The 24972-nt window shown below is 45.1% G+C and overlaps 6 non-coding genes across 6 annotated transcripts; all 6 read left to right on the forward strand.

The window, feature by feature from the left end:
- The first annotated feature begins 13059 nt into the window (after nt 1–13059).
- On the forward strand, nt 13060–13131 carry trnae-cuc (transfer RNA glutamic acid (anticodon CUC)). The gene has a single exon. It is a non-coding gene; the product is annotated as a tRNA-Glu (tRNA).
- Nucleotides 13132–13999: 868 nt separating this feature from the next.
- On the forward strand, nt 14000–14071 carry trnae-cuc (transfer RNA glutamic acid (anticodon CUC)). Its single transcript has one exon. It is a non-coding gene; the product is annotated as a tRNA-Glu (tRNA).
- A 1219-nt stretch (nt 14072–15290) lies between these two features.
- trnae-cuc (transfer RNA glutamic acid (anticodon CUC)) lies at nt 15291–15362 on the forward strand. Its single transcript has one exon. It is a non-coding gene; the product is annotated as a tRNA-Glu (tRNA).
- A 3573-nt stretch (nt 15363–18935) lies between these two features.
- On the forward strand, nt 18936–19007 carry trnae-uuc (transfer RNA glutamic acid (anticodon UUC)). Its single transcript has one exon. It is a non-coding gene; the product is annotated as a tRNA-Glu (tRNA).
- A 1154-nt stretch (nt 19008–20161) lies between these two features.
- Nucleotides 20162–20233, forward strand: trnae-uuc (transfer RNA glutamic acid (anticodon UUC)). The gene has a single exon. It is a non-coding gene; the product is annotated as a tRNA-Glu (tRNA).
- A 2462-nt stretch (nt 20234–22695) lies between these two features.
- Nucleotides 22696–22767, forward strand: trnae-cuc (transfer RNA glutamic acid (anticodon CUC)). Its single transcript has one exon. It is a non-coding gene; the product is annotated as a tRNA-Glu (tRNA).
- Nucleotides 22768–24972: the final 2205 nt, after the last annotated feature.

The raw sequence follows: 24972 nt of genomic DNA on the forward strand, positions 1-24972 counted from the left end.
TAACCTTTAGGTTGCCAGCCATCTGCTATTTACATCCTGGAACATTTGGATGCTAAATCAGCACTGGTTCATCATTGGGAAGTGTGTCTTCTCCTAAAATTTGTTTTTTTATAAAATGAGGGAGTCACACATAGTGACCAATTATAAAGGGAATAATTGGCACAAAAGGACAGACACACTAGCATACCAGATATTAAACAAAGATAGTTACAGACGCTATGCTTGTTTCTACAGAACTCCAGGACCGGAGAAAAGAAAGAAAAGGAAAGAGACCAGCCATGAGGACTTCCTTCATATGGATCAACATAATGTTATTGGACATTTGGTTGCGCGTGACCGCGAACACCATGACTTCAAACCCCCCAGCCGTTAATGTTTCATTGCCCCGCAGTACCCAGAGCCCAGTCACCAGTGACACTACATCTTCTTGGTGTGCCAGGTTCATAACCTGGTACTCCCTGTCCTATGTGATCGAAACACTATTAGCGTTGGTGATACTCTGCTGTGTAGTGCAGACTATGCGTCTACGTAAATGGAGAAGGAGAGCCTACCGCACTCGAACCCCGGTATATAGGATCAGATCCCTTATGTTCGGTTACGACCAGACCCCCGACCCCCGCGATCTATTATAAAATAATAAAGTGCATTCACTTGCGTTTATTGTTGTTGTAAATAAAGAGATGTAAAAAACTTTTTCATGAGCAAAATTTGTATGATCCTGAGCTTGACTGCCAAGCCAGGAGAGACTGTATGAAATGCTATGATTTTGTTGTATGATTGAGGAAGGTAGGATAATGGAATGTTTAAGCGAGTTAAGTATTTTAAGGATAAATTAGAGGTTCCCAGTTTATTGCTTTGTAATGCATGTCCCTGTCTGACATAGCGCCCTTAGAATTGTTCGTTAAAATTTTTTGTGCATAGCTATGGTCAGTGCAGAGGCCATGAAGGAAGTGTCCCCCCCCGGGTCTGGGAATGGAAAGTAACATAATGATGTGATCCTTCACGCTTCGCGTTAGGATCACAAGGAGGGCTTGTAGCCAGTGAAAATGGCTAACTCCCGATTAGAATGGCCAAACCCCGATTTAAAATGGCAAACGGAAGAGGCTGATGGGAAAATCAGCCAACAGGACTCAAACAGACAGCTGCAGGTAAAACTGTATTCACCTCTGGGGAGGCCGGACAGAATCGATACCTGCAGCCATCAGCAGAACAACACACCGGCCATCTGAATATTAATTAGCAATCCCCGGGAACAATGTGCAACAAATTAGACACAAAGCCAAGCCAGACTTTTCGGTGCCAGCAGGAGCCTACACAAAGAGAGGTGAACGACCACCCCAAAACCGCCCATTGATCAAGGAATCGCTCCAGCATTGGAGAATATCGAACCAAGTGATTGGGACAAAGTCCAATCACTTGGAACCAGGTACAGGGTCCGCCCCGGAAGGCGGGAAGCCTCTGGGGACTATAAGAATAGAGTCCAAGTTCAAATCGATCTCTCTGCACCCTTCTTCTCCTCTCTCCATCCTTCGAGACCCTTCTGACCTTCTGCAACAGCTGCTAAAATGGTAAGTCTTACTTCAACACTCGCTACGAGATAGGCGCTCCTGGCTATCGACCTGTACCAGCTTTGAATCCCGCAGGCTCAGAACCCATACGAAAGGCCATTCGTTTCCCTGACCTGGTGGGCCATTCCCAAAGTTAAGTATTGGCCTGTTAGTTGTAGGAAGTAGCTTAGAAGTAGAATTAACGTATAAGTATTTACTGTATATAATAAATGTCCGTTGATTTAACTCTTACTAAGCGGTGTGTTGGATTATTGATCATTACTCGGACTTGAACCATGTGGCGGTATCAGAAAGATACCTGGTGACTCAAGAGCAAAGGTGATCGAACAAGAGCAATTAAACTAAGGCTAAAACGAGCAACATTTGTCCTCTGCTCGCTTTTAAAGGCTTCCCAATCCTCTGGCTTCCCACTAATCCTCGCCACTTCGTAAACTTTTTCTTTAGTTTTTATGCTGTCCTTGACATCCCTCATCAGCCATGGATGCCTTGTCCTCCACTTAGCATATATTCTGCTCCTTGGGATGAATTTCTGTTGTGCCGGCCTAATAACCCCCCAAAACTCCTGCCATTGCTGTTCCACTATCTTCCCTGCTAGGCTCCTTTTCCAATCAACTCCGGCTAGCTCCTCCCTCATGTCTTTGTAGTTACCTTTATTTCATTGTAATAAAATACGGTGAATAGCCTCCTGCACTGTAGGGATTTGAGAATCCCAAAATTATTGCACAGCACTTGGAAAACAGTGGCAGGATTGAGCAGAGTCAGCATGGATTTATGAAAGGGAAAATCATGCTTGACAAATCGACTGGAATTCAGCAAAATGAGGGAGATGTTGACGCGGAGCTGGGTTCGATTCCCGGGCAGGGCATGATGCTTTATTGTTGTCCAGCAAACCGTTCAACGAAGCTGAATCGCAGTTTCACAGAAAAGAGCTCTGCCAGAATCAGTTAAGTGAGATTTGTTGTTTCACATCAGAGCTTAAAAAGTCCAAGTGCAGCAGGTCGAGAACAAGTACAGATGCTGGAAGAGACGGAGAGATGTTGACGTCAGCCAAAATTTGGGTGGTAATGGGCCAGATGTTATTGCTCACCAGAGACAAGTATCTCCCAGATCTGGGTGCAAATCTCGGGCGTGGCATCAGGAAAATTTCTCACTCAAATTATTCAGTGCATTGAGGTCTCAGGAGCTGAATACAACGAAAGAAGCATAAGTCATTTAGGGATTATGTAAATGCTGCGCGGAGGTTAAGTGAGCGGGGTATAATCTACCTGCATGTTTCTGAGCCTGTGCTCGGTGTATTGGGAGGTTTGCTCCTGGTTGGACTGTCCCCGGGATGGGCAGTAACCCGCTGATTGAAGCTGCAGTCCACGCGTTCTGCTGGCAGCGAGTGAATGGAGAGTTTGGGTAAAATCATAGATTATCATAGATTATCATAGAATTTACAGTGCAGAAGGAGGCCATTCGGCCCTTCGAGTCTGCACCGGCTCTTGGAAAGAGCACCCCACCCAAGGCCAACACCTCCACCCCATCCCCATAAACCAGTAACCCCACCTAACACTAAGGGCAATTTTGGACACTAAGGGCAATTTATCATGGCCAATCCACCTAACCTGCACATCTTTGGACTGTGGGAGGAAACCGGGGCACCCGGAGGAAACCCATGCACACACAGGGAGGATGTGCAGACTCCGCACAGACAGTGACCCAAGCCAGAATCGAACCTGGGACCCTGGAGCTGTGAAGCAATTGTGCTATCCACAATGCTACCGTGCTGCCCTAATCCTGCTGCTTGTCCCTCTCTCACCCACTGTGGAGCCGGGGAAGAAAGAATCTCATTCAAAACTTGTGGAAGTGTAAATGTGTGATGACGAATTGTGTTAATGTTTAACAACAAATCGGAACGTGGAAGCTTTGCCTCATAGTTACAGATGAGTAAGTTTCTTGCTTATGCCCAGTCTGAAACAGGGGAGTAACCCGTGAAAGTGTACAAACTCAGCAATAGCATGATGGGAAAAATAGCCAACTTATGTAACCAAGTGTAAGACAGCTGTGTCAGCTAAGTGCCAAGTTCAGACCCTGACAAACTAGACAAAGCTAAGAATCCACATAATCGTATCATACACGGCCAGAAGAGGGAAAATAGTGCCTGACCTTAGTAAAACCTGATAACAAAGCCACGATCCAGGAATGTCCCAATAACACAACCTCCTCATGACCTAGGTCCATCTGCGTCAAGGCATCATGAGGGCAGAGGTGAAAAACAAAATAGGACCACGTCTTAAATCCTCTAAAGACAAAATACTGAAAATAAGCCGAGTCAGGGTCTTTCCATGACAACATGTTTGATCAGAAGTTATGACTGTATTGACATTTTTGAACAAGGTCTGTTTTTGTAAAATGATACAGCTTTTGTATAAATAGTGAACGTTTTCTCCATGTCTTTGCGAGCTTGAGAAAGAATGAGCAGGTTTACCTTAACAGCTCTCTCTCTCTCTAACCTGTAGCCATCTGCATGCAGACTTTGGTCAATAAAGTTTAAGGTGAGAGGGGCAAAGTTTAGAGTAGATGTACGAGGCAAGTTTTTTACGCAGAGGGTAGTGGGTGCCTGGAACTCACTACCGGAGGAGGTAGTGGAGGCAGGGACGATAGGGACATTTAAGGGGCATCTTGACAAATATATGAATAGGATGGGAATAGAAGGATACGGACCCAGGAAGTGTAGAAGATTGTAGTTTAGTCGGGCAGTATGGTCGGCACGGGCTTGGAGGGCCGAAGGGCCTGTTCCTGTGCTGTACATTTCTTTGTTCTTTGTTCTTTTAATAAAGACGAAGTTAGTTTTATCGAAACCAAGGTGTAAAGTTGTTTTTTTCACAGTCTTGAAGTAGGAAACATTTTAAAAGACGACAGTAGCGCTGCGAGCCCTCACCAATACCCTGAGTGGCTTCCGTGGGGGACCGAACAAGTGATCGAGCACGAACCCGGAGAGCGGAGACGGACGGCGCAACAAGGTAAGCTTTAACCTTGGTCTCTCTCTCTCTCTCGGATCGGTGCTGTGACCCCTCGTCCCTGACGGATAACACTGACAGGTGACGGTGTTCGAATCTAAATTTGACTGAGAGTAATGTTCTTAGGGTCTGGGACCCGGTTGTCGTTCAAAGCCTAAGGTCAGGGACCACCTGCTCTTGTTTTTTTTTCCAGGACAGGGATACACAGGCTTGGCTAGGTCAGGGACCAGATTTGGATTTTTGATTTTTAAATTTACAAGGCAGTTTTTCCCCATTTTTTTTCTTCTCTCTCTCTTTTAATTTTTTTTCCACTCCTTAAAAGTCATGGGCCAGAGCCTGGACAAAACGGAGGACAATTCTCCCTTGCTTTTTATGTGCACCACGTTCCCTGATCAGGAGCGCAATTTACGCCTCTTGTCTTCAGCTTTAAATAAGAAATTCGGATCTGAAATTTGGCCACTAGGTGGTACCTGGAATTTAGAAAACTGCACCGCGGCAGAGACAGCCATTTGGTCTCGGAATGCCGGAGCCAAATGGAAGAAATTAATTACCAAATGGCAAAAAGAATCAGACAGACGACACAAACTGTCCTTGTTAATGACTTGGAGGGACAATGCCCGTAGGAGAGGGATTGCTGATTATAAAGACGGAGAAACCAAAGACTGGGAAATGTTGAAATTCGAATGTGAACTATGGGACAGGAAAGATCCTAAGAATCAAGGGGGGGATAATACTGCATCGGGTGGTAAGCAGGTCGGAATAGCCCATCAGATTAAAAATCAGGAGGATCCTCCCACTACCTCTGGCATGCCGTTGTTTCCCTATTTGATTGATACAGAGGAGGAGGAGGAGGAATTAAATCCCACGATGCCCCCATGGCCACCTCTTCCCAGCTCCACGGTGCGGCAGCCCCATTCTCACCCTCCCCCTTGTAACAATCTTGCTGCCGATAATCTCCCTGCTCCTATTACTCCCATTGCAACACGCACTCGCTCAAAAGCACCAACCACCTTCCTCGATCAGCCCGTTACCTCTGTTAATCAGGCTTTCCAAGAATTAACTATCAGTACAGGACCGGTAGAGGAGCCTTTTCCACCACCGCCTCCCCCTGCAAATTTTCCAATCCGACGTCTCGTTAACCCTCGAGCGACTGATGACGACGACCAATTTATTGAGACATGGCAGGCTTTTAAACCTCAGGAGCTCTGTTTGATCATGGCTCACTGTCCGTCACATAAAACGGATCCAGAGGGCTTTACTGAATATCTGAGGAGAACTGCGACTGTGTATGGTGCTACCCCTAGGGATCAGTATTCCCTTATTTTTTCATCCCTTCCCCCAGATTTAGGTGAGAAATGGAAACGAGAATTAGGGGATCATGGAACCACATGGGATGCGTTTAAAACCAACAATCCATCAGATGAGGCTCAACTCGCTTGAATGTTTCCAGCACTTAAGCGTGCTCTCCGTAAACCTGTAGATATCTCCAAAATTCTTGATTGTACACCCACTCCGAAGGAGGAGGGTCCTGAATTTTTTGACCGCTTTTGTGGAATTTACACTCTTTATTCTGGTGATGAGACTTTTAATGCGGGGTTGAAATCTCCCCAGTTCAATGCGCTGCTTATGCAGGTCGTGCCTGACCGCATAGCAACCAGTATTAAAACTAATAATATGGATTGGTCTGATAGCTCCAAATCCCACATGCGACGTGCTATCTCTTATTACTGGAGCAATGGCCGTGACCGCGAAGCTTTCAGAAGGGACCCTCCTACACCCAGAATAAAGTCGGAGTTTTTCCAGCGACCCCCTCGCAGGAACGCCCCACCATATGAACGTCACCAAGGCCCTCCCCGGCCTTGTCCTCCAACCCGAGACAGTGTCACTTGCTTTAATTGCAGACGGACGGGTCACTACGCTAGGGATTGCCCTGCTCCACGCAGAGACAGGGCACCCCCTCCACGGCGGTATGCTCCCTTCACTGACTCCCACCCCTATTGACTGGCCCGCTCCAATTTCCCGGTTCTCTCTGGCGACCACTCTGAGGAACCCACAGCTACAATTCACATTGAGGGTATTCCCGTCCCCTTCCTCATTGATACAGGGGCAACTGCTTCTACGTTGAATTTGACGTTAGTTAAACAGTATTGTTTTCCTCTCTCAGACGAATATGTGGAACTTTCTGGTTTTATGGGTGAGGGGGCTACATACCAACTCACGAAACCCCTTCTGGTTCAATTTAATGACCGTCAATGTTGTATTCCCTTCACTGTCACGCGTACCCTCGGTGTTAATCTTGCTGGCCGTGATCTGTTATGTCCCTTACAAGTTGAGATTGTTTGCGTTGACGACGGTGTCACGATCTCCATGGCTCCACAAGTCCAGCCTCGAAATTTACCCCTTTTCTTCACTCCCCAATGGTGGTCCGTTGATTTTGATCACTCCAATTTTTCACCTCCCTTGCATGTTCTTCATCCACACGTGACCCTTTGCTATGACCACACGGGGTGCTCGCCCGATTTGGAGACCATCTACCGGGACTCCCTCGGGTCCACGGTGGCGGTTACTTTCATCGCTCATGCTGAGGGAAAAGAGGGCTCTGCATTTCTTGTTGAAGTGCCCCTCGTATTCTGGAAACAGTCTGGACTAGTGGCACCTCACGTTACCCTCACTGTCAATGCAGGCTACAGTGCCAGGTCACTGGGCTTTCTGGTTGCTACCCTCCAAGGAAAATGTGATCCTTTTTATACTGGACGACAGACCTTCCCTGAAGGCACGTTACAGTATTTTTCACAGCCCTTTTGTGTTGATGGTACATTGAACCACCATCGGACCAACCGTTCCTCATCCCCAGAGATTCCTGCAGACTTATGGGCTGCGTCCAATCACGAAGTGGGTCTTACTAATGTGCCTCCAGTTCTCATTAAGGTTAAGTCCGGTGTGCCCCTGCCCTCCATTTCTCAGTACCCTATTCGCCCTGACGCTCAGGAAGGAATCTCCAGCATGATACAATCCTTCCTTCAACAGGGAATTTTGGTTCCGTGCCAATCGCCCTGTAACACTCCTATTCTTCCAGTTCCTAAGGTTGGGCGGCCGTCTCAATGGCGTTTGGTCCAGGACCTCCGCTGTATCAATCAAATCGTTGAACCCTTGCATCCCCTGGTCACTAACCCAGCTACAATCCTCAGTAATATCCCGCCTGAGGCAGCTGTCTTTACCCTTGTGGACTTACAACATGCCTTTTTTGCAATACCCCTTGCCGCTGAATCCCAGTATTTGTTTGCCTTCACATTCAAAGGGCACCAGTACACTTGGACTAGGCTACCGCAAGGTTTCATTCATTCACCGACACTCTTCTCACAGGCACTGCACTCCCAATTAGCTACTTTGACACCCCCGGAGGGATCTACTATTATACAGTATGTCGATGACTTACTCCTTGCTAGCCCTGACTTTGCTTCTAACGAACGCGACTCCATTTATCTGCTCACCCGTCTCCATTCCTGGGGATATGTAATACCACCTAATAAAGTACACAAAGGACAGAGGCAGGTTAAATTTCTGGGCGCTCTGATAAGCGCTACTGAACGTTCCCTTACGCAGGATCGTATTACTCCCATTTTGCAAACCACACTTCCTACCTCGCCAAAGCAGATGAGAGCCTTTTTAGGTTTAGTGAACTTTTGCAGACAATGGATTCCGAATGTTACTGCTCATACTAAGGAGCTTACTCCTTATTCCTCCCAGAATTCACCCCTTAAGTTTGAACTACCCGATTTAGCACAGCAATCTTTTGTTACTCTCAAGAACGCGCTGGCTTCCGCCCCGGCTCTAGGAAGACCTCTTTATGACAGGCCCTTCCAGTTGTATGTTAATATTCTTGACCTATGTGCCACGGGTGTCTTGACACAGGAACATGGTGACCAACGCCGTCCGGTTGCCTATTATTCTACTAAATTGGATCCAGTAGCTTGTGGTTTGCCCCCCTGCACTCAAATTCTCACTGCTGTACATGTGTTAGCTCAGGCAGCCTCTAATTTAACCCTTCATCAGCCCGTGCATGTGTATACCTCACACTCTGTTGTGGCTCTCCTTACATCTCAGCAGACCCAACATCTGACACAGGCCCGCTTGAGCCGATATGAGGTCTCACTATTACAGAACCCATATCTGTCTTTCCATTACTGTTCCACTTTAAATCCCGCAGCATTCCTCGACCATCCCCCTGATGTACTTGTTGATCCACCACATGATTGTTTGCTTAGGAATCACTTCCTTACCGCACCTCGTCCCGATTTAACTGACCACCCTCTTGATAATCCTGATCTCACTTTTTATGTTGATGGCAGTTCTTCTATTTCCCAAATGGGTGTCCCGCAATCGGGGTATGCCATTGTTACAGACACTGACATTCTGGAAGCAGCTGCTTTCCAGATTCCAGTCTCGGCACAGAAAGCCGAGCTATTCTCCCTTACTAGAGCTTGTGTTCTGGCCAAAGACCAAAGTGCGAATGTGTACATAGACTCTAGGTACGCTTTTGGTGTCACCCACGATTTTGGCCGCCTCTGGCAGCAACGTGGATTCCTTACCTCTGCAGGTTCTCCCATTCTAAATGCTCTTTGGGTTAAAAATCTCCTCGTTGCTATTCAACTTCCTCGTCAACTGGCTATCATTAAATGTGCTGCGCACACTTCCGGGGACACTCCTGTGCAATTAGGAAACGCCCGTGCTGATTCAGCCGCTAAGGCAGCGTCTGCATCAGCCCCTATGATTGTTCCCGCAGTGGGTACACAGGCTTTAAATCAGCTACCTATTCTAGCAGAAAAGGGCATGCCAGAGTTAGCTGAAATTCAAAGGTTACAGAGGGACGCATCTGATTCTGAGCGCACACTATGGAAGTCAATGGGGTGTTCGCACTCATTGACACAAAACCTCTGGCTTACCCCAGTAGGTCAAGTTTGTGTTCCAGATTCGTTATTGCCGATACTTATTGATTATTTGCATTCTTGTACACATCTTGGCAAGGAGGGAATGGTACAGCTACTTTTGAAAACTTGGTGGCACCCAGATCTGAATACAGCAGCACAAATGCGGCTGGATCGATGTCTTATTTGCATGAAAAATAATAAGGGTAAAGGCATTAAATGCCCTCCCGGAACAACCCCCTTGCCAGATGGTCCTTTTGCCTGCATACAGCTTGATTTTATTGAATTACCTAAAGTACAATGCTATAAATATTGTTTAGTGATCATTGATGTATTTAGTAAATGGATTGAAGCCTTCCCCACCACCAACTGTACTGCACATACGGTGGTAAAATTACTATTGACAGAAATTATTCCCCGATTTGGGATTCCCAGAATGCTGAGCTCAGACAATGGAACACATTTTGTGGCTCGAATCAATTATGAATTATGCGAAGCACTCAAAATTAAACAACAACTGCACTGCGCGTATCATCCACAGGCAGCAGGAATTGTAGAAAGAGCAAATGGGACCTGAAAAGAAAAATTATCTAAATTGACCGAAGAAACTGGATTAAATTGGCTAAAGATATTGCCTTTGGCACTGTTTCACATGAGGGTTACTCCACATTGGCGGTCCGGACTGTCAGCTGCAGAGATAGTCTACGGTCGGCCAATGAGGACTCCCTGGGATGCCCATGAAGAACCCCTAGAGGGAGTAGACCTCCACGTTATGGGAGATAAAATGCTGAGTTATTTGAAGCAATTAACATTTTCTTTAAAGTTTCTCCACTCGCAGGTAAAACACGCCCATCTCCCAGCAGCAGCCGGAACAAAGATCCCTCGATATCCAGTAGTCAAACCAGGAGACTACGTGCTGATAAAGAATTGGGACAGAGAGAAGTTAGGGCAACGCTGGAGCGGCCCTTTTCAAGTATTGCTGACTACACCGACTGCCGTTAAACTCGAAGGACGTTCGAGTTGGGTACACCTATCGGATTGTAAGAAGATTGGTTTCAGCCCCAACGAGGACGCAGAATGAGGATCTTCATTATCACATTTGGACTATTTGGACTAATTGGTCTGAATGGCCATTCGACAGTAGGCGAACAAACTGACCAAGAGCTGTGTGCTAATAGCTTTCTATGTATGTCATATATTTATACTGACAGATTGAATGTAAGTAACTGTTGGGTTTGTACCCGTATCCCCATCCATTCCAAGGAGGGGCTACCTCTCCAATCACTCCCATTCCACTTAGCAGAAACAGTTGAGTGGATACTGCGTCAAAACCGAACACAGGGGTTCGGTGGAGATATGAAAATTTGGAGATCGGCTGGCTATGGGATGACTAGATTTTTAGCCTGGTATCAACCTGGATATCCCCATGTTTCGAATCCCCCTGCCCTTACCATCCCATCGAGCACTGCGCAAGGATCCCTATGTTTTAGTAAATCAGGAGAAGGACCATCAATGGGGCAGAGTAGGTGTAACCTTACAACCGAATGGCAGGGACCGATACCAAACCCTCCAACAAGGGTATGTTTGTTCTTGATTGGTCCAGGGTGTGGAATAAAACATCAAATAGCTCATGGACGCATAATTCCCAGGTACCCTGGATGACAATGGCTGAGAATTTTACGGCCTATAACAAAGTGTAAGACAGCTGTGTCAGCTAAGTGCCAAGTTCAGACCCTGACAAACTAGACAAAGCTAAGAATCCACATAATCGTATCATACAAGGCCAGAAGGGGGAAAATAGTGCCTGACCTTAGTAAAACCTGATAACAAAGCCATGATCCAGGAATGTCCCAATAACACAACCTCCTCATGACCTAGGTTCATCTGCGTCAAGGCATCATGAGGGCAGAGGTGAAAAACAAAATAGGACCACGTCTTAAATCCTCTAAAGACAAAATACTGCAAATAAGCCGAGTCAGGGTCTTTCCATGACAACATGTTTGATCAGAAGTTATGACTGTATTGACATTTTTGAACAAGGTCTGTTTTTGTAAAATGATACAGCTTTTGTATAAATATTGAACGTTTTCTCCATGTCTTTGCGAGCTTGAGAAAGAATGAGCAGGTTTACCTTAACAGCTCTCTCTCTCTCTCTAACCTGTAGCCATCTGCATGCAGACTTTGGTCAATAAAGACGAAGTTAGTTTTATCGAAACCAAGGTGTAAAGTTGTTTTTTTCACAGTCTTGAAGTAGGAAAAATTATAAAAGACGACAGTCAGCATGGATTTATGAAAGGGAAAATCATGCTTGACAAATCGACTGGAATTCAGCAAAATGAGGGAGATGTTGACGCGGAGCTGGGTTCGATTCCCGGGCAGGGCATGATGAATTATTGTTGTCCAGCAAAATGTTCAATGAAGCTGAATCGCAGTTTCACAGAAAGGAGCTCTGCCAGAATCAGTTCAGTGACATTTATTGTTTCACATCAGAGCTGAAAAAGTCACGAGTGCAGCAGGTGGAGAACAAATACAGAAGCAGGAAGAAACGGTCAGTGATTGGCTGCAATGCAAGTGAGAGAGCTGTTGACGCAAGCGCAAATCTGCGTGGTATTGGGCCAGATGTTATTGCTCTCACAGACAGAAATATCTCCCCGATCTCGGTGCAAATCTCCAACGTGATGACAAGAAAACTTCGAACTGAAATTATTCAGTCCATTGAGGTCACAGGATCTGAATACACCTAAAGAAGCTCAAAGGATGTTCCACTGACTGAGGGATTGTGTAAATGCTGCTCGGAGGTTAAGTGAGCGGGGTATAATCTACCTGCATGTTTCTGAGCCTGTGCTCGGTGTATTGGGAGCTTTGCTCCTGGTTGGTGTGTCGCCGGGATGGGCAGAAACCCGCTGATTGAAGCTGCAGTCCCCGCGTTCGGGTAAAACCCTGCTGCTTGTCCCTCTCTCACCCACTGTAGAGCCCGCAAGAAATAATCTCATTCAAAACTTGTGGAAGTGTAAATGTCACAAGGCTGTGAGATGACGTGTTGTGTTAATGTTTAACAACAAATCGGGACGAGGAAGCTTTGCCTCATAATTACAGATGAGTAAGTTTTAATGTTCCTGCCCAGTGTGAAACAGGAGAGTTTGTGTTTGTTCCGCAAACGTGTAATAGTTTCAGTTCAGAAAAAGATCAACAAAAATTGGAAACTATTCTAATTTTGATCAAAACTTAATTGCGACAAAAAATGTTTTTAACAATTGAAATGAGTTATTTCTATTTACTGATGACTGTCTGCCGGATGTTGCGTTGTAAGTTTCACAGGAGCCACAGTGATCAAGTTGGTGGGTTTTGGAAGTTGGAAGTTACACATGAGCAGCTTGGTGGGCTATTTCACCTCACTGTCGATTTCATGTTCCAGCGAACAACAATTGCTGTTGTGATTAGCTAAAGATGTCACTTCTGTTCATTCTAAATATGTAATTTTGTATATTTCTAATTAAAACTGGGAAATAAGAATAAAAGGCGAATGATATACTGTCAGACGGGTTAAAACCCTGTTTGTCAGTTTCCCTGGTAGTCTAGTGGTTAGGATTCGGCGCTCTCACCGCCGCGGCCCGGGTTCAATTCCCGGTCAGGGAATGATGCTTTATTGTTGTCCACCAAACCGTTCAATGAAGCTGAATCGCAGTTTCACAGAAAAGAGCTGTGCCAGAATCAGTTAAGTGATATTTGTCGTTTCACATCAGAGCTGAAAAAGTCAGGTCGAGAACAAATACAGAGGCAGGAAGAAACGGACAGTGATTGGCTGCAAGTGAGAGAAATGTTGACGCAAGCGCAAATCTGCGTGTTATTGGGCCAGATTTTGTTGCTCACACCGACACAATTACCCTCCAGATCAGGGTCCGAATCTCGTGATGACAAGAAAACTTCGAACTCAAATTATTCAGTCCATTGAGGTCACAGGAGCTGAATACAACAGAAGAAGCTCAAAGGATGTTCCACTGACTGAGGGATTGTGTAAATGCTGCTCGGAGGTTCGGTAGGCGGGGTATAATCTACCTGCATGTTTCTGAGCCTGTGCTCGGTGTATTGGGAGCTTTGCTCCTGGTTGGTGTGTCGCCGGGATGGGCAGTAACCCGCTGATTGAAGCTGCAGTCCCCGCGTTCGGGTAAAACCCTGCTGCTTGTCCCTCTCTCACCCACTGTAGAGCCCGCAAGAAATAATCTCATTCAAAACTTGTGGAAGTGTAAATGTCACAAGGCTGTGAGATGACGTGTTGTGTTAATGTTTGGAAGTTGGAAGTTACACATGAGCAGCTTGTTGGGCTATTTCACCTCACTGTCGATTTCATGTTCCAGCGAACAACAATTGCTGTTGTGATTAGCTAAAGATGTCACTTCTGTTCATTCTAAACATGTAATTTTGTATATTTCTAATTCAAACTGGGAAATAAGAATGAAAGGCGAATGATATACTGTCAGACGGGTTAAAACCCTGTTTGTCAGTTTCCCTGGTAGTCTAGTGGTTAGGATTCGGCGCTCTCACCGCCGCGGTCCGGGTTCAATTACCGGTCAGGGAATGATGCTTTATTGTTGTCCGCCAAACCGTTCAATGAAGCTGAATCGCAGTTTCACAGAAAAGAGCTGTGCCAGAATCAGTTAAGTGATATTTGTCGTTTCACATCAGAGCTGAAAAAGTCACAAGTGCAGCAGGTGGAGAACAAAGACAAGGGCAGGAAGAAACGGACAGTGATTGGCTGCAAAGTGAGAGAGATGATGAAGCAAGCGAAAATTTGAGTGGTATTGGGCCAGATTTTGATGCTCACACAGACACAAAAACCCCCCGCCCCCCCCCCCCCCCCGATCAGGGTCCGAATCTCGGGCGTGATGACAAGAAAACTTCGAACTCAAATTATTCAGTCCATTGAGGTCACAGGAGCTGAATACAACAGAAGAAGCTCAAAGGAAATGATACTCACTGAGGGATTGTGTAAATGCTGCTCGGAGGGTAAGTGAGCGGGGTATAATCTACCTGCATGTTTCTGAGCCTGTGCTCGGCGTATTGGGAGCTTTGCTCCTGGTTACAGTGTCCCCGGGATGGGCAGTTAGCCGCTGATTGAAGCTGCAGTCCCCGCGTTCTGCTGGCAGCGGGTGAATGGAGAATTAGGGTAAAATCCTGCTGCTTGTCCCTCTCTCACCCACTGTGAAGCCGGGGAAGAGAGAAACACATTCCAAACTTGTAAAAGTGTAAATGTCACAAGGCTGTGAGATGACGTGTTGTGTTAATGTTTAACAACAAATCGGAACGAGGAAGCTTTGCCTCATAATTACAGATGAGTAAGTTTTAATGTTCCTGCCCTGTCTGAAACAGGGGAGTTTGTTTATGTTCAGCAAACGTGACAGTTTCACTTCAGAAAAAGATCAACAAAAATTGGAAACTATTCTAATTTTGATCAAAACTTAATTGCGACAAAAAATGTTTTTAACAATTGAAATGAGTTATTTCTATTTACTGATGACTGTCTGCCGGATGTTGCGTTGTAAGTTTCACAGGAGCCACAGTGATAAAGTTGGTGGGTTTTGGAAGTTGGAAGTTACACATGAGCAGCTTGTTGGGCTATTTCACCTCACTGTCGATTTCATGTTCCAGCGAACAACAATTGCTGTTGTGATTAGCTAAAGATGTCACTTCTGTTCATTCTAAATATGTAATTTTGTATATTTCTAGTTAAAACTGGGAAATAAGAATAAAAGGCGAATGATATACTGTCAGACGGGTTAAAACCCTGTTTGTCAGTTTCCCTGGTAGTCTAGTGGTTAGGATTCGGCGCTCTCACCGCCGCGGCCTGGGTTCGATTCCCGGTCAGGGAATGATGATTTATTGTTGTCCACCAAACCGTTCAATGAAGCTGAATCGCAGTTTCACAGAAAAGAGCTGTGCCAGAATCAGTTAAGTGATATTTGTCGTTTCACATCAGAGCTGAAAAAGTCACAAGTGCATCAGGTCGAGAACAAATACAGAAGCAGGAAGAATCGGTCAGTGATTGGTTGCAATGCAAGTGAGAGAGATGTTGACGCATCGCAAATCTGCGTGGTATTGGGTCAGATGTTATTGCTCTCGCAGACAGAAATATCTCCCCGATCTCGGTGCAAATCTCCAACGTGATGACAAGGAAACTTCTCACTGAAATTATTCAGTCCATTGAGGTCACAGGATCTGAATACACCTAAAGAAGCTCAAAGGATGTTCCACTGACTGAGGAATTGTGTAAATGCTGTTCGGAGGTTAAGTGAGCGGGGTACAATCTACCTGCATGTTTCTGAGCCTGTGCTCGGTATATTGGGAGCTTTGCTCCTGGTTGGAGTGTCCCCGGGATGGGCAGTAACCCGCTGATTGAAGCTGCAGTCCCCGCGTTCGGGTAAAATCCTGCTGCTTGTCCCTCTCTCACCCACTGTAGAGCCAGGCAAGAAATAATCTCATTCAAAACTTGTGGAAGTGTAAATGTCACAGGGCTGTGAGATGACGTGTTGTGTTAACGTTTAAAAACATATCGGAACCAGGAAGCTTTCCTCATAGTTATAGATGAGTACTTTTTAATATTCCTGCCCAGTGTGAAACAGGAGAGTTTGTGTTTGTTCCGCAAACGTGTGATAGTTTCAGTTCAGAAAAAGGATTAACTATGTTTTCAAAAATTAAAATGAGTTATTTGAAATGACGAATGAATGTCCGCCGGATGACGTGTTGTCAGTTTCACAGGGGCCACAGTGATGAGGTTGGTGGGTTTAGGAAATTGGAAGTTACACATGAGCAGCTTTTGGGACTATTTCACCTCACTGTCGATTTCATGTTACAGCGAACAACAATCGGTGTTGTGATTGGCTGAAGATGTCACTTGTGTTCTTTTTAAACATGTAATTTTGTATACTTCTAATGAAAACTCGGAAATCAAAATAAAAGGTGAGTGATATACTGTCAACCCGGGTTACAATTTTTGTCGTGAGTTTCCCTGGTGGTCTAGTGGATAGGATCCGCCGCGGCCCGGGTTCGATTCCCGGTCAGGGAATTATGAATTATTGTTGTCAGCAAAATGTTCAATGAAGCTGAATCGCAGTTTCACAGAAAAGAGCTCTGCCAGAATCAGTTCAGTGACATTTGTTGTTTCACATCAGAGCTGAAAAAGTCACAAGTGCAGCAGGTGGAGAACAAAGACAAGGGCAGGAAGAAACGGACAGTGATTGGCTGCAAAGTGAGAGAGATGATGAAGCAAGCGAAAATTTGAGTGGTATTGGGCCAGATTTTGATGCTCACACAGACACAATTATCCTCCAGATCAGGGTCCGAATCTCGGGCGTGATGACAAGAAAACTTCGAACTGAAATTATTCAGTCCATTGAGGCCACAGGAGCTGAATACAACTGAAGAAGCTCAAAGGAAGGGCCACTCACTGAGGGATTGTGTAAATGCTGCTCGGAGGTTAAGTGAGCGGGGTATAATCTACCTGCATGTTTCTGAGCCTGTGCTCGGTGTATTGGGAGCTTTGCTCCTGGTTACAGTGTCCCCGGGATTGGCAGTTAGCCGCTGATTGAAGCTGGCAGCGGGTGAATGGAGAATTAGGGTAAAATCCTGCTGCTTGTCCCTCTCTCACCCACTGTGAAGCCGGGGAAGAGAGAAACACATTCCAAACTTGTAAAAGTGTAAATGTCACAAGGCTGTGAGATGACATGTTGTGTTAATGTTTAACAACAAATCGGAACGAGGAAGCTTTGCCTCATAATTACAGATGAGTAAGTTTTAATATTCCTGCCCAGTGTGAAACAGGAGAGTTTGTGTTTGTTCCGCAAACGTGTGATAGTTTCAGTTCAGAAAAAGGATTAACTATGTTTTCAAAAATTAAAATGAGTTATTTGAAATGACGAATGAATGTCCGCTGGATGACGTGTTGTCAGTTTCACAGGGGCCACAGTGATGAGGTTGGTGGGTTTAGGAAATTGGAAGTTACACATGAGCAGCTTTTGGGACTATTTCACCTCACTGTCGATTTCATGTTACAGCGAACAACAATCGGTGTTGTGATTGGCTGAAGATGTCACTTGTGTTCTTTTTAAACATGTAATTTTGTATACTTCGAATGAAAACTCGGAAATCAAAATAAAAGGTGAGTGATATACTGTCAACCCGGGTTACAACTTTTATCGTTAGTTTCCCTGGTGGTCTAGTGGTTAGGATTCGGCGCTCGATTCCCGGTCAGGGAATGATGAATTATTGTTGCCCAGCAAAATGCTCAATGAAGCTGAATCGCAGTTTCACAGAAAAGAGCTGTGCCAGAATCAGTTCAGTGACGTTTGTTGTTTCACATCAGAGCTGAAAAAGTCACAAGTGCAGCAGGTGGAGAACAAATACAGAGGCAGGAAGAAACGGACAGTGATTGGCTGCAAGGTGAGAGAGATTATGAAGCAAGCGAAAATTTGAGTGGAATTGGGCCAGATTTTGATGCTCACACAGACACAATAATCCCCCCCCCCGCCCCCCCGCCCCGATCAGGGTCCGAATCTCGTGATGACAAGAAAACTTCGAACTCAAATTATTCAGTCCATTGAGGTCACAGGAGCTGAATACAACAGAAGAAGCTCAAAGGATGTTCCACTGACTGAGGGATTGTGTAAATGCTGCTCGGAGGTTAGGTAGGCGGGGTATAATCTACCTGCATGTTTCTGAGCCTGTTCTCGGTGGATTGGGAGCTTTGCTCCTGGTTGGTGTGTCGCCGGGATGGGCAGTAACCCGCTGATTGAAGCTGCAGTCCCCGCGTTCGGGTAAAACCCTGCTGCTTGTCCCTCTCTCACCCACTGTAGAGCCAGGCAAGAAATAATCTCATTCAAAACTTGTGGAAGTGTAAATGTCACAAGGCTGTGAGATGACGTGTTGTGTTAATGTTTAACAACAAATCGGTACGAGGAAGCTTTGCCTCATAATTACAGATGAGTAAGTTTTAATGTTCCTGCCCAGTGTGAAACAGGAGAGTTTGTGTTTGTTCCGCAAACGTGTGATAGTTTCAGTTCAGAAAAAGATCAACAAAAATTGGAAACTATTCTAATTTTGATCAAAACTTAATTGCGACAAAAAATGTTTTTAACAATTGAAATGAGTTATTTCTATTTACTGATGAATGTCTGCCGGATGTTGCGTTGTAAGTTTCACAGGAGCCACAGTGATCAAGTTGGTGGGTTTTGGAAATTGGAAGTTACACATGAGCAGCTTGTTGGGCTATTTCACCTCACTGTCGATTTCATGTTCCAGCGAGCAACAATTGCTGTTGTGATTAGCTAAAGATGTCACTTCTGTTCATTCTAAATATGTAATTTTGTATATTTCTAATTAAAACTGGGAAATAAGAATGAAAGACGAATGTTATACTGTCAGACGGGTTAAAACCTTGTTTGTCAGCTTCCCTGGTAGTCTAGTGGTTAGGATTCGGCGCTTTCACCGCCGCGGCCCGGGTTCAATTCCCGGTCAGGGAATGATGAATTATTGTTGTCCACCAAACCGTTCAACGAAGCTGAATCGCAGTTTCACAGGAAAGAGCTGTGCCAGAATCAGTTAACTGTGATATTTGTCGTTTCACATCAGAGCTGAAAAAGTCAGGTCGAGAACAAATACAGAGGCAGGAAGAAACGGACAGAGAAATGTTGACGCAAGCGCAAATCTGCGTGTTATTGGGCCAGATTTTGTTGCTCACACCGACACAATTATCCTCCAGATCAGGGTCCGAATCTCGGGCGTGATGACAAGAAAACTTCGAACTGAAATTATTCAGTCCATTGAGGCCACAGGAGCTGAATACAACTGAAGAAGCTCAAAGGAAGGGCAACTCACTGAGGGATTGTGTAAATGCTGCTCGGAGGTTAAGTGAGCGGGGTATAATCTACCTGCATGTTTCTGAGCCTGTGCTCGGTGTATTGGGAGCTTTGCTCCTGGTTACAGTGTCCCCGGGATTGGCAGTTAGCCGCTGATTGAAGCTGGCAGCGGGTGAATGGAGAATTAGGGTAAAATCCTGCTGCTTGTCCCTTTCTCACCCACTGTGAAGCCGGGGAAGAGAGAAACACATTCCAAACTTGTAAAAGTGTAAATGTCACAAGGCTGTGAGATGACATGTTGTGTTAATGTTTAACAACAAATCGGAACGAGGAAGCTTTGCCTCATAATTCCAGATGAGTAAGTTTTAATGTTCCTGCCCTGTCTGAAACAGGGGAGTTTGTTTATGTTCAGCAAACGTGACAGTTTCACTTCAGAAAAAGATCAACATAAACTGGAAACTTCAAATTTTGATCAAAACTTAATTGCGACAAAAAATGTTTTTAACAATTGAAATGAGTTATTTCTATTTACTGATGAATGTCTGCCGGATGTTGCGTTGTAAGTTTCACAGGAGCCACAGTGATCAAGTTGGTGGGTTTTGGAAATTGGAAGTTACACATGAGCAGCTTGTTGGGCTATTTCACCTCACTGTCGATTTCATGTTCCAGCGAACAACAATTGCTGTTGTGATTAGCTAAAGATGTCACTTCTGTTCATTCTAAATATGTAATTTTGTATATTTCTAATTAAAACTGGGAAATAAGAATGAAAGACGAATGTTATACTGTCAGACGGGTTAAAACCTTGTTTGTCAGCTTCCCTGGTGGTCTAGTGGTTAGGATACGGCGCTTTCACCGCCGCGGCCCGAGTTCAATTCCCGGTCAGGGAATGATGAATTATTGTTGTCCACCAAACCGTTCAACGAAGCTGAATCGCAGTTTCACAGGAAAGAGCTGTGCCAGAATCAGTTAAGTGATATTTGTCGTTTCACATCAGAGCTGAAAAAGTCACAAGTGCATCAGGTCGAGAACAAATACAGAAGCAGGAAGAAACGGTCAGTGATTGGCTGCAATGCAAGTGAGAGAGATGTTGACGCATCGCAAATCTGCGTGGTATTGGGTCAGATGTTATTGCTCTCACAGACAGAAATATCTCCCCGATCTCGGTGCAAATCTCCAACGTGATGACAAGAAAACTTCTCACTGAAATTATTCTGTCCATTGAGGTCACAGGATCTGAATACACCTAAAGAAGCTCAAAGGATGTTCCACTGACTGAGGAATTGTACAAATGCTGCTCGGAGGTTAAGTGAGCGGGGTATAATCTACCTGCATGTTTCTGAGCCTGTGCTCGGTATATTGGGAGCTTTGCTCCTGGTTGGAGTGTCCCCGGGATGGGCAGTAACCCGCTGATTGAAGCTGCAGTCCCCGCGTTCGGGTAAAATCCTGCTGCTTGTCCCTCTCTCACCCACTGTGGAGCCGGGGAAGAAATAATCTCATTCAAAACTTGTGGAAGTGTAAATGTCACAGGGCTGTGAGATGACGTGTTGTGTTAACGTTTAACAACATATCGGAACCAGGAAGCTTTCCTCATAGTTACAGATGAGTACTTTTTAATATTCCTGCCCAGTGTGAAACAGGAGAGTTTGTGTTTGTTCCGCAAACCTGTGATAGTTTCAGTTCAGAAAAAGATCAACAAAAATTGGAAACTATTCTAATTTTGATCAAAACTTAATTGCGAAAAGGATTAACTATGTTTTCAAAAATTAAAATGAGTTATTTGAAATTACGAATGAATGTACGCCGGATGACGTGTTGTCAGTTTCACAGGGGCCACAGTGATAAGGTTGGTGGGTTTAGGAAATTGGAAGTTACACATGAGCAGCTTTTGGGACTATTTCACCTCACTGTCGATTTCATGTTACAGCGAACAACAATTGGTGTTGTGATTGGCTTAAGATGTCACTTGTGTTCATTTTAAACATGTAATTTTGTATACTTCTAATGAAAACTCTGAAATCAAAATAAAAGGTGAGTGATGTACTGTCAACCCGGGTTTCAACTTTTATCGTTAGTTTCCCTGGTGGTCTAGTGGTTAGGATTCGGCGCTTTTACCGCCACGGCCCGGGTTCGATTCCCGGTCAGGGGATGATCAATTATTGTTGTCCAGCAGAATGTTCAATGAAACTGAATCGCAGTTTCACAGAAAAGAGCTCTGCCAGAATCAGTTCAGTGACATTTGTTGTTTCACATCAGAGCTGAAAAAGTCACAAGTGCAGCAGGTGGAGAACAAATACAGAGGCAGGAAGAAACGGACAGTGATTGGCTGCAAAGTGAGAGAGGTTCTGAAGCTAGCGAAAATTTGAGGGGTATTGGGCCAGATTTTGATGCTCACACAGACATAATAACCCCCCCCCCCCCCCCACGATCAGGATCCGAATCTCGGGCGTGATGACAAGAAAACTTCGAACTCAAATTATTCAGTCCATTGAGGTTACAGGAGCTGAATACAACAGAAGAAGCTCAAAGGAAATGATACTCACTGAGGGATTGTGTAAATGCTGCTCGGAGGTTAAGTGAGCGGGGTATAATCTACCTGCATGTTTCTGAGCCTGTGCTCGGTGTATTGGGAGCTTTGCTCCTGGTTACAATGTCCCCGGGATGGGCAGTTAGCCGCTGATTGAAGCTGCAGTCCCCGCATTCTGCTGGCAGCGGGTGAATGGAGAATTAGGGTAAAATCCTGCTGCTTGTCCCTCTCTCACCCACTGTGGAGCCGGGGAAGAGAGAAACACATTCCAAAAGTGTAAATGTCACAAGGCTGTGAGATGACGTGTTGTGTTAATGTTTAACAACAAATCGGAACGAGGAAGCTTTGCCTCATAATTACAGATGAGTAAGTTTTAATGTTCCTGCCCTGTCTGAAACAGGGGAGTTTGTTTATGTTCAGCAAACGTGATAGTTCACTTCAGAAAAATATCAACATAAACTGGAAACTTCAAATTTTGATCAAAACCTAATTGCGACAAAAAATGTTTTTAACAATTGAAATGAGTTATTTCTATTTACTGATGAATGTCTGCCGGATGTTGCATTGTAAGTTTCACAGGAGCCACAGTGATCAAGTTGGTGGGTTTTGGAAATTGGAAGTGACACATGAGCAGCTTGTTGGGCTATTTCACCTCACTGTCGATTTCATGTTCCAGCGAACAACAATTGCTGTTGTGATTAGCTAAAGATGTCACTTCTGTTCATTCTAAATATGTAATTTTGTATATTTCTAATTAAAACTGGGAAATAAGAATGAAAGGCGAATGCTATACTGTCAGACGGGTTAAAACCTGGTTTGTCAGTTTCCCTGGTGGTCTAGTGGTTAGGATTCGGCGCTCTCACCGCCGCGGCCCGGGTTCAATTCCCGGTCAGGGAATGATGCTTTATTGTTGTCCAGCAGAATGTTCAACGAAGCTGAATCGCAGTTTCACAGAAAAGAGCTGTGCGAGAATCAGTTAAGTGACATTTGTCGTTTCACATCAGAGCTGAAAAAGTCACAAGTGCATCAGGTCGAGAACAAATACAGAGGCAGGAAGAAACGGACAGTGATTGGCTGCAATGCAAGTGAGAGAGATGTTGACGCATCGCAAATCTGCGTGGTATTGGGTCAGATGTTATTGCTCTCACAGACAGAAATATCTCCCCGATATTGCATTGAGCAATATAATCAGAATGAATGAGAGCCAAGTGGAAATGCGGATTATCCAGTCATATGCGATCCATACTGGTGATGTGTAAAACATGACCTTTACACTGCAGAACCAGGGCACGTCATTAATTATGTACAACGGTTTATAAATCAAATACAGGAAAGAAGATGCAAAAAAGCAACATATACAAATTGCCACGATGGCAACTGCCGCTGGCTTCGCTCTGCAATATTTTGTTTTCAGATTTTGGCAACAAATTGCCACGTATCTGTCAAAGGTGAAAGCCACTGTTAGCCATACAGAAACTCCAAACACTGTGCAGTTTAGGACAGCCCGGCAACGACATACGTGTGTGATGGACAGGAAAGTGAATGGGAAATAAATGCCAACAATCCGGTTTAGTATTACAGAGCTAACAATGACTGTGAAGTCTGACACTGCCATAGACACCAAGTAGCAGGTGATACATCGGGAGTAGCCACATCTTCCTCGGGACAGGATCACGATCGCTGCCAAGTTTGCTGCAACAATTAGGAAATAAAGAGAGAGAGATGGATGCGTAGAATGTGTGCCGGTGAGATTACGACAGCAGCTAAATTACACATACATTCAAAGAAAAATAATAATTCTAGTGGCTTATGTGTGAAATCTCCACCTTTTCTCTTGGTACTTTCTTGTCAATGCTCAACCCCGACATAGAAACATAGAAAATAGGTGCAGGAGTAGGCCATTCGGCCCTTCGAGCCTGTACCACCATTCAATACGATCATGGCTGATCATGCAAATTCAGTATCCCACTCCCACTCTCTCTCCATACCCTTGATCCCTTTAGCTGCAAGGGCCAATCCCAGCTCCCTCTTGAATATATCCGATGAACTGGACCCAACAGCTTTCTGTGGCAGAGAATTCCACAAGCTCACAACTCTCCGAGAGAAGACGTTCTTCCTCACCTCAGTCCTGAGTGGCTTACCCCTTATTCTTAGGCTGGGACCCCCTAGTTCTGGAAGTTCCGAACATCGGGAACATTCTTCCCGCATTTAGCCTGTCCAGTCCCATCAGGATTTTCTATGTTTCTATGAGATCCCCTCTCGTTCTTCTAAACTCCAGTGAGTACAAGCCCAGTCGATCCTGTCTTTCAAATGTCAGTCCTGCCATCCTGTGAATTAGTAAGATGAACATTCGCTGGAAACCCTCAATAGTAAGGATGTCCTTCCTCAAACTCGGACACCAAAACTGCACACAATACTCAAGGTGTGGCCTCGCTAAGGCCCTGTATAACTGCAGCAAGACATCCCGACTCCTATACTCAAATCCTCTCGCTATGAAGGCCAGCACGCCATTAGCTTTCCTCACCACCTGCTGTACCTGTATGCCAACCTTCAGCGACTGTTCCATCATGTCACCCAGGCCTCGTTACACTTCCCCTGTTCCTAAACTGCCACCATTCAGATAATAATCTGCCTTCCTGCGTTTGCCACCAAAGTGGATAACCTCACATTTACCCATTTTATATTGCATTTGCCAAGTATATGCCCACTCAGCCAGCCTGTCGAAGTCACCCTGCAGCCTCTTTGCATCCTTCTCACTGCACACTCTGCCACCCAGCTTAGTGTCATTTGCACATTTGGAGATATTGCATGCAATTCCTTCGTCCAAATCATTAGTGTATTTTGTGAACAGTTGGGATCCCAGCACTGAACCCTGCAGTACCCCACTAGTCACTTCCTGCCACTCTGAAAATGACCCATTTATTCCCACTCTCTGATTCCTGTCTGCCAACCAGTTCTCTATCCACGTCAATACATTACCACCGACCCCCCCATCCCCCCCCCCAACCCCCCCCCCCCCCCCACCCCCAACCTGCCGCCCCATACCATGAGTTTTAATTTTGCTCACTAATCTCGTATGTGGGAGCTTGTCAAAAACCTTTT

This window comes from Scyliorhinus torazame, chromosome 5, assembly GCF_047496885.1.
Source record: "Scyliorhinus torazame isolate Kashiwa2021f chromosome 5, sScyTor2.1, whole genome shotgun sequence".
NCBI lineage: Eukaryota > Metazoa > Chordata > Chondrichthyes > Carcharhiniformes > Scyliorhinidae > Scyliorhinus > Scyliorhinus torazame.